The sequence below is a fragment of the Pseudorasbora parva genome, chromosome 18, assembly GCF_024679245.1.
Source record: "Pseudorasbora parva isolate DD20220531a chromosome 18, ASM2467924v1, whole genome shotgun sequence".
Lineage (NCBI taxonomy): Eukaryota > Metazoa > Chordata > Actinopteri > Cypriniformes > Gobionidae > Pseudorasbora > Pseudorasbora parva.
In genome coordinates this window covers 37,838,886-37,856,742 of record NC_090189.1, presented here as the reverse complement: position 1 = coordinate 37,856,742, position 17,857 = coordinate 37,838,886, and the positions used below count along the sequence as shown (strand labels likewise).

At 44.7% G+C, this 17,857-nt stretch overlaps 1 long non-coding RNA gene across 1 annotated transcript; it reads right to left on the bottom strand.

The window, feature by feature from the left end:
- Positions 1 to 12,466: 12,466 nt before the first annotated feature.
- On the bottom strand, positions 12,467 to 15,615 carry LOC137046571 (uncharacterized). Its single transcript, XR_010899007.1, has 3 exons — positions 15,410 to 15,615; positions 13,764 to 13,899; positions 12,467 to 12,921 (listed from the first exon to the last, which is right to left on the bottom strand). It is a non-coding gene; the product is annotated as an uncharacterized lncRNA (long non-coding RNA).
- Positions 15,616 to 17,857: the final 2,242 nt, after the last annotated feature.

Sequence of the window (17,857 nt, the reverse complement as noted above, 5' to 3'; positions counted from 1 at the left end):
TTTGTCCAAGTATGCATTTCTGAGTTTTTTTTTTGTTTTTTTTGTGGAGTGTGGTGTTTGGATCCTGGCACTTTTCGATTAACTCTGAATCGCATGCACCTAAAAGTGTGGCACCTGTGGCAAACAACCAATCACATGTTCCCCTTTTCCACCAGAATGAACCAGGTGCTAGTTCAGAGCCAGTGCTAGTATTAGTTCTAAGTTGGTTCAACATGAGAGCCTTTAAGAAGAGAGAGTTTGGCTTTCCACAAGCTAGAGAGCCAACACAGAGCAGGATCTTACATTACTGTATATGTCTCATCTTTCTCGCTAGCGTTTTAGCAATGCTAGCGAGCAATGCTTCCCTCAATGGCTCATGGCTTTATATGATCCTACATCAGGATCAAATCCAATGCATTCGTGCAGCTCTCCATGATTTGTATAGATGGAGATTACAATCAAGCAGCTGTTAGCTTGATTAGCTGCTATTTAAAAAAATTACATTCTGTGTTGGTCTTGTTGGTCACGGTAACGCTGCCCCCAGCCGCTGACCATATGGTTCTTACTACTAGCCCAGCAATGTTTAGGTGCTGCTTAAGAAACACTTTTCCTGGCTCGGAGTTGGTGCTTTGGCTGTGGAAAGACAAAGAACCGATTTGAAACAAGGCTCTGGCTCCAAACTAGCACCAGCACTGCCTTGGTGGAAAAGGGGTAATGGAGTGCATTAGTTTGGTTCACTTTTCGCAAGAGAGCCTGTGCCATCCCTTTCTTTATTAATATTAAAAGATCATTATGAAAGAATATAATGAAAATAAATGCATTTAAATAGCAGAAATAAACACTGCTGTTGCAGCGAAAGTTTGGAAATGCAGATGAGAAAAAAATCTGACTATATCAATGCAAGTGAATCAAGCTAATAGGCTTTATAATTTATATACAGTGAGCAAAATTTTAAACACAGCACTTTTGTTTTTGCCCCTTTTTTTCTTGAGCTTAACTCAAAGATTGAATACTTTTTCTCTCACATATTGTTTACAAATCTGTCTAAATAAATGTTAGTGTGCACTTCTCCTTTGCCAAAATAATCCATTCACCACGCAGGTGTAGCATATCAAGATGCCGATTAGACAGTATGATTATTGCACAAGTGTACCTTAGGCCTTATCCTCATCGGGGTCTCAACCTGACTGCAGTTAATTGTTGTCGTAACTGACTTGAGTGGGAAAATGCTCACATTGGATGGCGTCTGGACTTTGGAGTTCTCTTCATGGATGAATCCCGGTTTTCACTGTACGGGGCAGATGGCAGACAGCGTTTGCTGATGTCAACGTTGGGGACTGGACCAACATTCCACAGCCCACAATCCACAACCTGATCAACTCTAAGTGAAGGAGATGTGTTGCACTGCATGATGTAAATGGTGCTCACAACAGATATTAGCTGTGTCCGAAACCTGGAAAAGGCTGCCTTTCGGAGGACACATTTCAAGACAAGAAGGAAGATATCTTCATCTGATCGATTTTTGAAGGCAGCATACATGTATCCTTCGCTGCCTTTGATATCCCACAATCCTGTGCTTTATATTCAGTGACAGTTGAGCCATTGTCTCATAAGGCAACGAGTCACCTGCCTAGGTTTCTGGAAGCAGCCACTGAATGGTTTTCAGAACCCCCCAACCCCCCAATACAATAACACAATACCATGTACAAAAAATGTACAATAACATTTTAGAATGGCTTGCCTCACTAAATAATCTTACAATAACAATCAAGTTTTTTCTAAAAAGGTCTCACTTTCATGTAACTGCAATACAGGCCTGTGAGTAAACAACTAAGACTGACCTACATAAAGTATCCTCTAACAACAATCAAGTTCCCTTTATCGAGGGAACTTCCCACTGCGTCGGAACGACGAAATGGGGATGCTCCCTAAGCATCAGCGACTCTGAAGTCTAAATAGAAACTAGACCAATCCGATTGGCGTGCGTGATGACGTCATTGTGACGGCGTACCCGAAAGTATAAAAGGGGAGCCGGCACATAATGGCGGCAGTCTTTGCTCTTCAGCAGGCGCTCTGTGTTACATTGTCTGTCTATTTACTGTTGTTTTGTCCAGTTGCGATTAAGAGTGTGTTTGACTAGTTTAATAAAGTGAGAATGGAGAGAGAGTTCAAGCAGTGTGTGCATCCTTGCCCTCGTTACATCTCGGGCTCGGATACACACATGCTTTGTGTGCAGTGTCTGGGTGTTCAGCACGCTCGGGCGGCTCTCGAGGGAGCCGCCTGTGAACACTGCGAGCGGCTGACACTCAGGCTGCTCCGCTCTCGGCTGGCCGTGTTCGATGAGACTGGCCAGCCTCATGAGCCCCGTGGTTCTGGACCCGCGGTCGCTGAGGTGGCTCGGCGTCGCAGATCATGGGGCTCACAGCGGGACTTGTCAGAGGGTTTCGGGACTGCCGCGGCACTTTCCCAATCCTCCTCTGACAGTTCAGACTATCTTCCTCCCCGTGTGAAAGCCTGCTTGGCGGCATCTTCCCCCGGGTTGGAGGGTCCGATGCTTGAGCTGTCTGATTCTGAGGAATTAGATGTGCTCAGCATCGAGGCGGGTGACGTTAAAACACCATACACACTGCTTCACTCATTAAATAAGGTGCTCAGGCAGTCCCCGAGGGGGCTGCCTGTAGTAACCCGGTGTTCTCCGTTCCCGTGCGGAAGCCCGCGATGCGGCTCTTCCCCAGGATGGAGAACCAGATGCTTGAGCGATCTGATTCCGAGGAATTAGATGTGCTCAGTGTCGATGGAGTGAAGCAAATGAGAGCTCGCCACCTCATAATGCAGGCTCGATCTCGCGTTGCCGAGGCAGCGCGTGCATTACGGGTCTGCAACAGAAGTGAACACACTCTATCTGTGTACATGTGATACTGTTTAGCGAGGCTTGCAGTCAGCTCCTGAGGGTGCTGGCTGTGGTCGTTGAGAAATGTCTCGTAGCATACAGAAACGTGCGTTTTCGAGTGTTTCAGCCTCGCGCCCGTGGTCTTTCATCTCGAGGGATGAAAGCCAAATATGTTGGGAACGAATCGAATTTCGCGTTGCTGAGGCAACGTGTAGATGACGATTAGTTGAATACATATTTAAACAGTATGGTCTGGTGATTAGGGCTGCATTAAATTCTGAGGAATTTAAATTAAACATTATCTGACTTTGAGGAGTTAGATATGTCTATTCAGCCTATCATTCAGCATGTTCATGTGACGGGTGATTATGGTGGCATTTATTTCTGAGGAATTAAATGGGATTTATCTAACTTTGAGGAGTTAGATTATCAGCCTATCATCCAAGTTGTGTTCACTATTTGGGTGTTTTTGGTGGCATTTAATTCTGTGCAATAAAATTGGATTTATCTGACTTTGAGGAGTTAGGTATTTCAGCCTATCATCCAAATTGTGTTCGCTTGTATATTTATTGCTCCAGGGGAGCGATCGAGGTCGCCTCCTCTGTGAAGTCTTCTGGAAGTGGATGCTGCGATCCGCCGTCTACGACGCTCGGGACACATTGGCTTCCAGCGAACGTATGCTGCTCTAGCCGCCTCTAGAAAGACTGCAGCTGGGCAGCGAACGTGTTTGCACACAGAAAATCCTCCCCGACTAAGCCCTGCCGGGTGGCCACTTCAGGGGGTCAGGCAGGAGGCTCGGTGGGTACCAGAGACCAGCCTTGAGAGACTGGTTCCCCTAGTAGAATATATCAGCGCATAGTTATTATGCTCCTGAATATATCTGCTCGGGCCCTGTGTACCATGGGCAAAGAGTACAGACTGCAGTTCGGTGTTCCAATACCGAAGTCATCGGTGTGGTCTGAATGGTGGTGTGCCCAGCCCAGTGGCCTGCTGGCCAGCCCCCTCTCCAGAGGAGCGATCGAGGTCGCCTCCTCTGTGGAGTTTTCTGGAAGTCGATGCTGCGATCCGCCGTCTACGACGCTCGGGCCACATTGACTTCCTGCGAACGCATGCTACTCTAGCCGCCTCTAGGGAGACTTCGGCTGGCCAGCGAACACGTTCGCACACCGAAAATCCTCCCCGACTAAGCCCTGCCGGGTGGCCGCTTCAGGGGGTCGGGCAGGAGGTTCGGTGGGTACCAGAGACCAGCCTTGAGAGGCTGGTTCCCCTAGTAGAATATCTCGGCGCATGGTTATGCTCCCGAATATATCTGCTGGGGTTCTGTGTACCTTGGGCAAAGGGTAGAGACTGCAGTTCAGCGTTCCACCACCGGGGTTAATCGGTGTGGCCTGAATAGTGGGGTGCCCAGCCCAGTGGCAGGTTAGGGAACAGGAAGTGTGCTCCCTGATGGTAAGGAGGCTATATAGTGTATCCCTCCGCCAGACAGGGAGTCTGGCTTTACGGTCGCTACTTCATGGTTCCCAAAGAGGATGGAAGTGTGCGTCTATTATTAAATCGGAGGTACTTGAACCGTTCTCTGAGGAGATTCAGGTTCAAGATGCTCACTATCCCATCGTGAGTCAGATCCAGTTCGAGGACTGGTTCGTCACGATGTATAGACGCATATTCCATATCTCCATCCTTCCTGCCCACAGGAGGCCTGAGGTTCGCTTTCAGGGCGAGGCGTACCAATATCGGGTTCTTCCCTTCGGCCTCACTGTTAAGCACACCACTGTGAAGCACTTTCAGAGACTGCTGGGGCACATGGCAGCAGCATCCAACGTGATACCGTTCGGCCTGCTACACATGAGACCCCTCCAGTGGTGGCTGAAAACCAAGGGGTTTTCCCCCCAGAGGGAATTCGTTCCGTATGATCAGGGTAACGCGCAGATGCCTTCGTTCCCTAGTCATATGGAGGAAACCTTGGCTTCTGTCCCAGGGGCCAGTGTTGGGAGCGTCCTGTTGCCGGAAATCCGTTTCAACAGACGCCTCCCTGACTGGTTGGGGCGCGGTCATGGACGGCCGCTTGCGAGGGGCCCGTGGGAGGGCCGTCATTCCTCCTGAAACATAAACTGCCTGGAGATGATGGCGGTCTACAAAGCTCTCAGGAGCTTTTTCCCGGACCTCCGCGGCCAACATGTCCTGGTACGGACAGACAATACTGCTGTCGTAGCGTACCTCAATCACCAGGGAGAGTTGAGATCGCGCCCTCTATGCAGATTGGCGCATCTAATTCTCCTGTGGTCCCAAGGGAAACTGTTGTCCATCAGGGCCATGTATGTCCCGGGGGTCCAAAATCAGGGAGCAGACATCCTGTCAAGGCAGGGGCTGAGGCCCGGGGAGTGGCGGCTCCACCCCGAGGTGGTGGAGGCCATGTGCGAGAGGTTCGGCCCAGTGGAAGTGGACCTGTTTGAGTCTCGAGAGACGTCCCACTGTCCACTGTGGTTTTCCCTCACGCATCAAGCCCCACTGGGGTTGGATGCCATGGTGCAGACGTGGCCGAGGCTGCGTCTGTACGCATTTCCCCCGATTCTCTGCTCCCGGGAGTCCTGGAGAGGATTCGTCAACAGGGGGTCAGCCTACTTCTGGTGGCGCCCCGTTGGCCGACTCGAGTTTGGCTCTTGGATATCATAGCTCTGCTGGCAGGTCACCCGTGGCAGATTCCTCTGAGGAGGGATCTCCTGTCTCAGGCGGCGGGCACAATATTCACCCCCGGCCAGAGATCAGGAACCTTTGGGTCTGGCCCCTAAGGGGGCCAGGTACCTAGAGGCTGGCCTGTCGGCAGAAGTGGTAGAGACCTTACTCAGTTCCAGGGCTCCGTCTACAAGGAGACTGTACAGCCTCAAGTGGAATGTCTTTCCACTTGGTGCAGGGAGCGTGAGGTGAACCCAGTTAACTGCCCAGTGGCTTCAGTGCTAGAGTTCCTCCAAGATCGCTTCTCTGCGGGTCTAACCCCGTCCACACTCAAGGTGTACGTGGCTGCCATTGCGGCTTTCCACACGCCTTTGGGTGATGGGCCTTTGGGTAGGCACCAGCTGGTTGTACAGTTCCTCTGTGGGGTTCGGAGGATGAGGCCTGCGGCTCGTTCCAGAGTTCCAACCTGGGATCTGGCAGTGGTTCTCAGAGGGCAGGCTGAGGCCCCCTTCGAGCCGCTGGAGCTGGCGGAACCGAGGAACCTGACCCTTAAGGTGGCTTTTCTCCTCGCCATTACTTCTCTTAGGAGAGTGGGAGATCTCCAGGCCTTGGCGGTAACTCCAACCTGCCTGGAGTTTATCCCGGGTGGAGTGGAAGCCATCTTACATCCTAGGCCGGGCTATGTGCCTAAGGTCCCAACAAGGGTGGTCAGGTCACTGGTTCTGCAGGCATTTCATCCTCCGCCTCACGTGACGGCGGAAGAATGGAGACTTCACCTACTCTGCCCGTTTAGGGCACTTAGAGTCTATTTGGAGAAGTCTGCACAATGGAGGAGATCTCAGCAGCTGTTAGTGTGTTTCGGCTTACCCAAGAAAGGGTTGCCTGCTTCTACTCAGACAATCAGTAACTGGATTGTCCAGGCAATAACCATGGCCTATCGGGTACGCAGTTTGCCTTCACCCTTGGCCGTGAGGGCTCATTCCACCAGAGGCATGGCCTCTTCAGTGGCCCTCCTTTCTGGGGTCTCCTTGCAGGATATCTGTGAGGCGGCTGGGTGGGCCACCCCACACACTTTTATCAGATTTTACAGCCTGGATCTCCCTGCGACGCCTGGCACTAGGGTGCTCCAGTCCTAGTTGTGCACGGTTTCCGGCTTCACACTAGGGCAGGCGCTACCCTCGGTGTGGCCTAGTGGGTACTCATCCCCATTTTGTCGTTCCGACGCAGTGGGAAGTTACCTCGATAAAGGGAACGGCTCGGGTTATGTATATAACACTTGTTCCCTGAGAGGGAACGAGCACTGCGTCGCGGCGCCACACCTCGGCACGCCTGGAGCGCATGCTTCAGAGCAAAAAACTGCCGCCATTATGCGCCGGCTCCCCTTTTATACTTCCGGGTATGTCGTCACAATGACGTCATCATGCACGCCAATCGGATTGGTCTAGTTTCTATTTAGACTTCAGAGTCGCTGATGCTTAGGGAGCATCCCCATTTCGTCGTTCCGACGCAGTGCTCGTTCCCTCTCAGGGAACAAGGTTCATATACATAACCCGAGCCGTTTTTCAAAAAAAGGTCTCCAAATCACATTACATCCAGGCTAGAACCCACTTCTATTCTGTGGGGAGCCAGACTTTGGCCATGGGACACTAGAGTGGAACAGATGTGTTCTGGCTTCATAAAGCAGTCTATATGGAAAGGCAGCAAATTCTGAGGGGCTCAATCAAGTGTTTCAAAAACATCTAAAAAACAAGCATCCTCTAATAACAATCGAGTTTTTCAAAAAAAAGGTCTCCAAACACGTAACATCCAGGCTAGAACCCACTTCTTTTAGGTGGGGAGCCAGATTTTGGCCATGGGACGCTAGAGTGGAACAGATATGTTCTGCCGTGATAAAGCAGTCCATATGGAAAGGCAGCAAATTTTGAGGGCCTCAAAATGCCCCTCAGAATGAGCTACCACCTGTATTGGATTATATTCAACTAAAACTATAGCAACTCTCTCCCATTTGGCCATGGGACACTACAGTAGAACAGATGTTTTTTTGCTTGACAGAATGGTCCAAATAGAGAGGCAGCAAATTCTGAGGGGCTCAAAATGCTCATCAGAATGAACTACCACCTGTATTGCATTACAGTGTACTCAAACTATACACTGTAAAAAATGTATAATCTTCCCAACTCTAAATTTTCTAGTAACTGGTCACATCTAAAATTTTCAATTGGCCCAAGTGAAATTCTGTAAATGTAATTTTATCAATTGTAGCAATAGTCTGTTAACTTTGGCTCAATGAGAAATAATTTGTTAAAACAATTGAAAATAAATTAGTTTACCAACCCATGTTATTGGCCCAATTGTACATTTTAAATTGTAGTAGCATTCCTTTTTAGTTTTACCTAAACTAAAAATCTATTTTGGTAAATTCATATTAGTAAAGCAACTTCACTGTTTTATATATTCCCTGTTGCCCCAAAAGAAAAAAAGTAAAAATTAAAGACTCAAGCAATACTGCCACATGTTAATTAATACATTTTATTAAATCTACAACAATATTGTGAAAGCATTTACAAATATTTGAAACGCTGCAAAAGTCTGAAGTAAAAAATTACTTCAGGGTTTTGTTTAATGTCATTTCATCTTAATAAACTCATAACTGCATCTTACTCGTCAAATATTAAGCATGTTAACACATTTACGGATATATAGAAAAGAAACAAAAAACATTCTCAAAAAAGGTTCTTTGAGCTTAAGGGTACTTTTCCCAAAAGGGCAGGGCTTGACATTAACACCCGCCAACCCGCCAAATGCGGGTAGATTTCGGCTGTGGCGGGTACGGCAGCCACTCCCACTAGCCACTTTGGCGGGTTGAATATAATTTCAGCCTACAGCCAAATGAAATGCCAAGACCGTCGTATCACAAAATTACAATTGTATTACAATTCTTTATCGATCAATTTGCAGTAAGTGAAGGCGGTATAGGCGGAATCGCGTGGATGACACACAACAGAAGCTTGCTCTATCTCTGTCACACGTGCAATCAGTTCTCCAGTGTTGGGCATAGCATCGCTACAAGTAGTGACGCTACTAGCTTAACTACATTTTTCGTTTGCACTTTCCCAAGCATTTCTGAAGATCAAGCTCAAATTGGAAAAACAAATGCCAAGTCGCCGATATACTTTAAAAAAAGTATTTTCTATCCCCCAACACTGCCCCTAAACCTACCCATCACAGGAACATTCTGCATTTTTACTCTCTCAAAAAAAAAGAAACCCCTCATCCAGTATGATTTATAAGCCTCCTGAAAAGTGAGGACTGCTGGCTGGTTCCCAAAATGTAGGTAATCTCAGGTTTTACTGTCCTTATTGGGACATTTGGTCCCCACAATGTAATATAAACAAGGGCGCACACACACACACACACACACACACACACACACACACACACACACACACACACACACACACACACAGATATAGGCACTTTTTGTTTTTTACTGTTTGCAGCAGGTCTTAATTGTTTTGCTACTGTACTCTGAGCTGAGTTGAATTGTAAATTTACTTACAGTTTCCTGCAAAAGTGCCCAAGTCTAAATTGAGCATAAACATGCAAACACAGGTGCGTATGCATATCATACACATACAGATGAAAAGACACACACTTTTGACACCTGGTTTTGTTAATATTATGGATCACATGTTTTTGTTGCCAAATTGATTTCGGACAATTTTTGAATAACTGAAAAAGTATGCATGTCTATCTGCTTGAATTATATTGATCACAGAGATAGCATTGATTGGAATGAAGGTGGTTCAATATAAAATGAAATAAATAGCTCAGATGTAGTAAACTACTTTCGCCAAGTTGCTGTAGCAGCTTGCTACATTTCCTAGCTTCCCCACCAGCTTCAGTGTAGTGAAGCTTAATTTAATGTAGATTAACTGGTATCTTAGCTCACTACATTTTCCATGTAGCTTGCCCAACACTGCTCCTTGTGCCTGAATAATTAAATACACATGCACACGTGTAATTTGCTGTAATTGTCCGGCCCTTGCCCACCTGCACATCCCAGCTGATATACAATGGAGTCTTGATTTGGGTGGTCACTCTGTATGTGAAAGTTTGAAAGGGTTTTAAATCTTCAAAATCAAGTAAAATGACTCAAAATCAAGTAATTTAAGCATGCCAAAGTCAACTTTAATCATACAAAATGTAATTTCCAAACCTCAAAATTGTTGCCAGTGAAAATACTGAGTGGCTAGATACTTTGGAAAACCACTTGCCACGGTGGCTGGTGAGCAAAAAAGTTAATGTCAAGCCCTGCATAAGGGTTAAGTGAAATTTCACTTAGTTTTCCAATAATTTGCTCATCAGGGTTTGCACTTTTTTGCTGCACTCAGTTCCCATGTTCAAAAAGACCTTCTGAATGAATTCGAAAGTATATCTTAAGTCCTTGTTGTACTCCATGTTAAGTGCGTAGAGCATGCCAAATAGGACAATGAACGCACTCACAAAGTCTCCCATGTTTTCCAGGACAACTTCCTCTTCAAGGACAATTGCAACATTTACCACATCAGAGAGGGATCTTGAAGTAGAACTGTTGCTGCTCACCACTTCAAGAATTCCCATTTTTACTCCAACTTTGTGATGCTCCAATGCCTCTGAACTCTGTAAAAAGTATAAAATAGCAATATTAATACTGATAGTGAATAAATCGTCTCGGTTACGTATGTAACCCTCGTTCCCTGAAGAAGGGAATGGAGACGTACGTCGGAACTGAACCGACGAATTGCAGGGAGGTGGGGCACTCAGACCCTACTCAGGAGGCCCGAAGGCGGCCCAGAGTGTTGTCCGAGTACTCCAGGTTGGGGCAGAGTGTGGGTGAGAAGGCTCAGAGGCGGTCTCGATGCCCACACTACTGCCCCCTGGCGAGGGAGGGGAGGAAAGTAGTAGCAAGGCCCGGGGGCGTCGCACACTTCCAACCTGGCCCTCTGGGGCCCAGGTCGGGGGGGGGGGGGGGGGGATACAAATATCACCTCTCCCCGAGCAGCTCCTGTTCTCCCCAGCCTGTCCGTCTCAGGGCCGCGTCCCCTTGGGTTTGCCTGCCGGTTAGCGGGACACTGGACGGGTTGGGCACCTCCCTCGCGCCCGGCACCCTGCTCCTCCAGTGGAGGCTGCTGCTCGGCTCTTGCAGGGTGGAGGCGGACGCAGGAGGGGATGCCCTCGGTGACAAGCCGGCAGAGGCGCCGCGACCGACGACCGAGCAGCTGGTCGTCGGCACCCTGGTGCAACTCCTCCGTCTGCTTCTGGCCCACCAAGAACTGCTGGGCAAAGTTCTCGATGGCGTCGCAGAGGAGGCCAGCCCGACAGACAGGCTTTTCTTACACATATCTGCCACGTTAGCACCCTGTTCCTGGACCACTAGTGTGGACATCACCTGACCCAGGGAGCGTGCAGTGATTTTCGTCGCCCCTATGGCGAGGTCCAACACCGCACGCAGTTCCTGCACAACTCCTGGGCTGGGACTACCCTCGTGCGTGCAGGGCAGAGGGCAGTGAGAGAGGGAAAACAATTATACTTTTTTGTTTTCATTTTTGGGCCTTATGGCACTCCATATTTCCCTCTCTCTGATGCAGCAATTGACATCTGTCCTCTGCCAGAGCAAAAAATGAAATGCTAAGACCCTTCTGAAGAAGGCAAGGCGAACAAGGACCTGACGTGGTCATGTTCTCATGAGAGAATCCGTACCACTCACGAACAGAGTCTCAGCATACTTTTGATGCGATAGAGGAGTGGGGGCCCGAACGGATTTACCCGGCGGGGAATTCCCACTGTAATCCTCAGACCACCAGCGCTTATCAGCCAAAGTAGCCCTTTTCCAGTAACACCAGAAAATGAACTAGATCGGGGGATAGGCGAAGGGACTCGACCCCATCTGCGGTTTCATAGTCTCGGCCGCGCATCTAGAGCACCGACTGACGCGCGCCGATCTCACGTGCGATCGTGGCCATCAACGTGGACAGGAAACAGTTGCATTCCAGGAATGCACGGTTTGAATGACATCTTGAAAAAGATGCAGGGTCAAACCGTGTTGCTGTTTTAGAATGGAAAAACTGCTCTTTTAGATGTGCTGAAGCACTCAGGGAGATGACCGCGGCCAGCACACAGTCCACAGTGTAAGCCTGTGTGTGGCACTCAAGTTTGGGAAAAATGCCCAGCGAACCAACAAAAAGCTCTTTTTTGAATGTAAGCAATTGCAACTGTCGATCACTCGCTGAAGCACCGTTTCACCCGCACTGGCAGTTCTCCTTCTCTCACGAGACTCAATTTAAACACTCTTCGTGGAAACAGCAAACACTACTGTTCGGCTCCCAAGTTGAAAGCATTGATCTGCCATTCCACTTCCTTATTTATACCCGCACTGCGGGGCGGAGCGTGGAATGTGTGGATCACATGACAATCTCCGATTGGCTCGTTTTTATACACTCGAAGTGGATAGGTCTCTGAGTTCAGATCAAATGGTTGATCCTTCTAAATTCTGCATAAACCTATGTGAGAAACATAAGTGAAAGAAAAAAGAAAGAGAGTTCAAGCAAATAAACAAAACAACTGTATGTACAATATTACCTTAGGAAACATACCTGTTCCTCATTAAAGAGTGCTGGCCATCGTTGTTTGAGTGTTGATACAAGAGGCTGATCTTCAACAACCTCACGTCTTCTACCCAGCCAACACACCCATGTGGGGCCCAAAGGGGTTGCTCATGGGCTGATATCTGGGGCCCACCTGGGCTACCCAACTGGGACCCAGCTAATTTTGTCCTCAGTTTCCATGGAGGCCCCACATGGGTTTGCCCAGAAGGGTTGATGGTGGGTATCTTGATGGGCTCATACCGGGCCCACATGGTTAACCCAGGTAGAACCCATTTGGGGCCTACATGGGTCTGCCCATATGGGCTGATGACGGGACCCAGATAGGTGTAATGTTGGGCTCTTATGGGCCACAACGGGTATATATATGGGCTTGCACATTTTCTGTTTGGGTTACCTTATTTTACAGTAAACCCCGTAATACAAACATTACATGTAATCCACTAACTACATTCAAATGTTAAAGGTATTCAATGAACTGAAACCAGTTTATGATTTACGTTATTAATCAAGGTTTATTAGGAACAATTCAAATATGACTATTATAACATTTATAACTTTATAACACAAAAATATCAACAATAAAAAATGTATACATTAAAATGAAGCTCCTGACAAACTTAATTTGACATAAATTGCATATCTGAACACTCAAAAATAATGTATTTCACAAACAAAATGGAAAAAGAAAACAGTGCAGCTCCTCACTCCTCTGTCGTCGGCCTCCCAACGACCCTTTGAAAAGACAAAATAAATTAAATCAACCATTGTTCCACTTTTTTTATTCCCCTTTTCACACTTAAAGCCTTTTGGTACCCCACATGAAGTTGGTCTAGATCAGAAGTTTGTAAATCTGTCCTGAAATACCCTCAGCACTGAACATACTGGCTGTGCAAAAAAGTACATTTTGACCAACTTTTACCACTTTTGAAGTAATTTTGATGAGAAATTAGTATTGTAGAAAATACATGCTGTTACCAATGCTCTTTCTGTTTTGTTGTAGATCATTAAACCATTGTGCTGCCTCATAAGTCTGTCCGAAATCAGTTTTGTGAGGTACCTTACTATCTAAGCGCTGCCTGTTAAGTCGTTGGCTGATAGGTCGGAGAGGCAACGAGTCAGCTGCATAAGTTGTCAGATGCAGCCTTTGTATGTCTTCCTCATCTAATACATCTGATTCATCTTATCAGCTTATTATAGAAGACCTGAGATTATGCAAGACCTGAAGTGGGTATGCAGAGCTGACAGATTCCAGGACAAGTCACTGTAACAAGTTACGGTCGCTCTACACTGCGTGCAGATTTTCAGGCACGTTGATTTTCTGATCATATTTTTTTATCAGGCATTCCAAATCACATCAATCTTAATAGCTACTATTCTTTTTGTATTTAATCATTTATGAGTGATATATGATTGAAAAAAAAAAGATCAGTAAAATCAACGTCCCTCATCTGCACTGTATGTAACAGCTCTCAAATGGTAAAACAATTTTGAATTAGTATTGATATGCACTATCATTCTTATCTTTTTATAGTTTTTATTACCATTTAAAACCAAGCAAGTCTTAAATTATTTACCCGTCTTGCTGTCCACCACGTGCCCTCACAGTGCGGTGTCCTCCCCTGTCCCTGGCACCGATTAGCCACTTTGACACTGCCTTTTCTGCGTCTCTTCTGGTAATAGAGTTTGTAAGCACATTTTTTTTCAAGCTTCCTGTAAAATATTTAAAGAGCATTAAAGTGAGATTCAATTCCAACAAAAAGGAGTTATCTGCACTTTGACATTTTTCAGGAAATAAAATAATGGTATCAGATATAATATCTGCTATACACAAATGGTTTCTGTGGATTTTTACAAAAGTGACAAGAGCAACATTTTTGCTCCAAAGGTTTATTATATACCAATCAAACACAGAAACAAGGGCACAGGGCAATATTTAAAGGGATGGTTTACCTAAAAACTAAATTTGTGTCATCATTTAATCATAAATAGTTATTCCCATCAAGTTTTCAAGTTTTCTTGTAAACACAGTCGGTTATGTCTAAAGTAAATGTAAACAGTTGAGAAATTGGATTTCATTATTTTGGATAAAAGCATTATGTCTTATCTCTAAATGAAGAACTGGCACCTTGCAGAACTGTCCTGGTGCGGTCTGGAGTAACACCCGTTAAAGGAGTTGAAGGTGGAGGGGGCTGACACACCCATTTCAGGTTTTGCAGTTTCTGCTAATGAGCTCATGATTTGAATCAGGTGTGATAGATGAGGGAGACATACAAACTGTGCAGGGCTGGTGGGACTCAGGAGAAATTTGAGATTTATATTTGGGGGAAATAGCCCTAATTTCTTACATAACCAATTACTTATTTCCTTTTTTTTTCTACTGTTTTCAGTTCAATTAATTATTAGCTAATCAATGACAAAAAATGTCATACCTCTTTGAGAAGAACTACATTCAGATTAATAATTAGAATGATGCATATAGCCTAATTAATTATTAAGTGAAGATCCGAACTATTACTATGACTCAAGTATTACCAAATCCTTCAGAAGCCAATGTAAATTATTTGGAACAGTATTCTTGAGTGTTAAAAAACGAGATGACGTCGGACGCTTTGCTGCTTAGAGGTGTTTTTTTTTTTTTTTTTTTTTGGTTCATGCGCTCATAGCCCTTCTTTATAAACGCATAAACAGCCCGCAAAACGCTCACTGCTTACAGAAAACCATTTTAAAAAGGCGCCTCTCAAAAAAATATATAAATAACGCTTATATTGGTAATCTTTTGTGCATTTGTTATTTAAATTAACACTAAATAAAAAAGGAAAAGAAGCACATAGGCAGGAACGCTTGTCTCATAATTACATTGGAAATATAAATAAGTCCTGCTTTCATTCTGGGAGTTTGATGTGCACACTTTACACAAACTAAGAAATTACTACCATTGAGGGATTTATATCGGAAAACAGTGGTAGCCTACAATTTCAATGCTGAAGTCTCCAAAATATTTGTAATAATTCACAGTTTGTATACTACTAATTATAAGAAAATAAGATTATTTCTATAATAGGGTACAGTTATGCTTATCGTTTGGTCATGGCGCCGGAAAATGCCACGATTTAGCGAAGTCTAACTAAAATTTTAACTTAAAAAAATCTATGATTAACCTTATGCTTTGAAAACAATGTACTTTAATTAACATTTCAGTTTAGAAATTGTTTGTTCTTACCTTGAATCCACTGGCAGTCAGCAAGAAATCCTGTCTTTCAGCAAAGTGACAGAGGCTGTGACAATGGCCCTCATTTATCAAAAGTGCGTACACCAAATTTCCAGCGTACACCTTGCGTACACCCAAACCCACGGTGACTTTGAGATTTATCAATATGGACGTTGGCGTACGGCACGCTCAAATCCTACGCCAGCTCAGGAGGTGGTGTACGCACGTTTGAGTTAGTGGAAAAATGCGCAGAAAAGCAATTCCTAACACCACAAAACGCACTGACAAGATATGCTATATGACCCACTGTTAAAAACCACAAAAACAACATTCATAGTTTATTTTTGTGCAACATGAACGTCAATGTTTACTTTTTGTGACTTTACCAAAGCGTTTGATTTGTAGGCATATGTATTCTCCAGTCGCAAGCCTGTGCGCTTTATCTGACGTTTCAGGCCCGTCTGGCCCAGCAGCTGCGCACGGACTGGGACTAAAATAATTCAGACTGACAAAATAATAAAAATAACCTTCTTCTTTTAAATAATAATAAAATCAATAAAAAGCGACATTCTTCTTCTAAATAACAAGCGTCATTAAGAATAATAATCATAATAATAAAAAGAAGAATCTTACAAATTGTCATGTAATTATTAATGTGAATGAATCTTACTCCACATCACATCATCATCACTATTGTACACCCCAATACATGTGCCGTGATACGAAATTAAATGCTAATTGTTTCAAAACGTGCTGTAAAATAATGCATTGATGGTAATTATCATCCAAACAGCTTTAAACTGCTGGAGTGCGCTTCTCAATCTCCACACTATTAACAGTACTCGTTATTACCTTTTGTTTTTTTTTTGACATTTGTATATACGTATGTATATTATCTTTCCCCTACGAGAGTTTTGTATTTTGCAGTCTTTTGTTAATAAAAAAAAAAAAAAAAAAAAAAAAACAGTACTCGTTATTTGTGTCCATATTTTGTTTTTGTAGGTGCCTTTAATTCCACTCTTTAAACTCCCAAATAAAACAATTTCGGGTTTTTTTTTCCACTTCCCTGGTGATCTCGATGGGCGCACGTCTCAATCATCTCAATAGGATCGTCAGTGATCAGGGAGTCAGCCCATTGACTTATGCCCTAATCAGTGCCCTGACTAGTGGACTAGAGAGATGATTGAGCGCGCCCGATCTCCACGTCGGAGAAGTTTCGCTTCTTTGCCGTCTTCTGTTTGTCCATGGCGTAAAATGAGGGCGTGGGGGAGGCGGAGACTTGAATATATAGGGGCGTGTTATTCTAATGACGATCGTTTTCAGCCGCGGGATTTATCAAGGGCAAGTATTGCGTACACCTGAATTGCAGAGGTGCGCACAGTTTCATAAATCAGGCGATGAGAGGAGTGTAAGCATAATCTTACGCCAACATATACACCAGTTTCTACGCAAGATTGATAAATGAGGGCCAATGTGCGCGCTTCGAAAGCCAAACCGGCCGAGATACAGGGTTGCCAGGTCCACACAACAAAACCCCTCCAATTGCAAATAAAAAGTTGCGGAATCACGGCCAAAATGCGCCAAAACCCGGCGGATGGGAGATAGAAATATTGCTAGGGTAAAGCCAACTCAAACCTGTGGACTACAGGCAACAATCATTCCACAGCAATAATAGTGTAAAAGTAGCCAAATTTCAGACTTGGCAACACTGAACCAAGCGTCATTAAATGACCTATAGCAGGTGTGTGACCACTGACAGCAGGTTTGTGAAGGGATTTTAAAAGGAGAAATGGAGGCAAAATAGTGTTTTTTTTAATAGATTTTTTTATTCGCTTTTTATGAATTTTGAGCGGATTCCTGCGACATCAGGAGACCAGACAATGACCAGGTTTAAAGCCTAACCTATGGTTTAGTTAACATATTATTTCTTATGTTAAATGTAACCGTTACAATACATTTTCACATTTATATATTTACGTCCAAGACTTTATTGAAGTAGCCCAGCCTACTTCTTTTTTTTTTTTTTTTTTTTTTGATTATTCAAATGCGTTGTACTTTTTATGACATGGCATCGACTGATTCAGTCCAGCAAACATGAAGACAGTGGACACAACTCGGATGATGTCCCTCTGGCTGAGCCAGGGTCTCTATTGTGCAGCCCATCCCGGACCAGCATGGTCTCCCACTCAGCTCAATGAAAGTGTAGCCTACATACAAATGTTGTCTTCTGTTTTATCTGTTAATTTAAATTTGTGTTCTTTCTGATGTTAAACCTAAATTATACCGTATAAATAGTTGTAAAAAGTAGCCTACTTTATGTAATGTATAGACCAAAGTATTTTAATTTACACATTTTAATTTGACCGGAAAATATATGTATAGAAGAATTAGTTTAATGTACAAATTAGAAATTGCATTAACAAATAAACAATGTACAGAACAACCACTTCTCTTTTATTT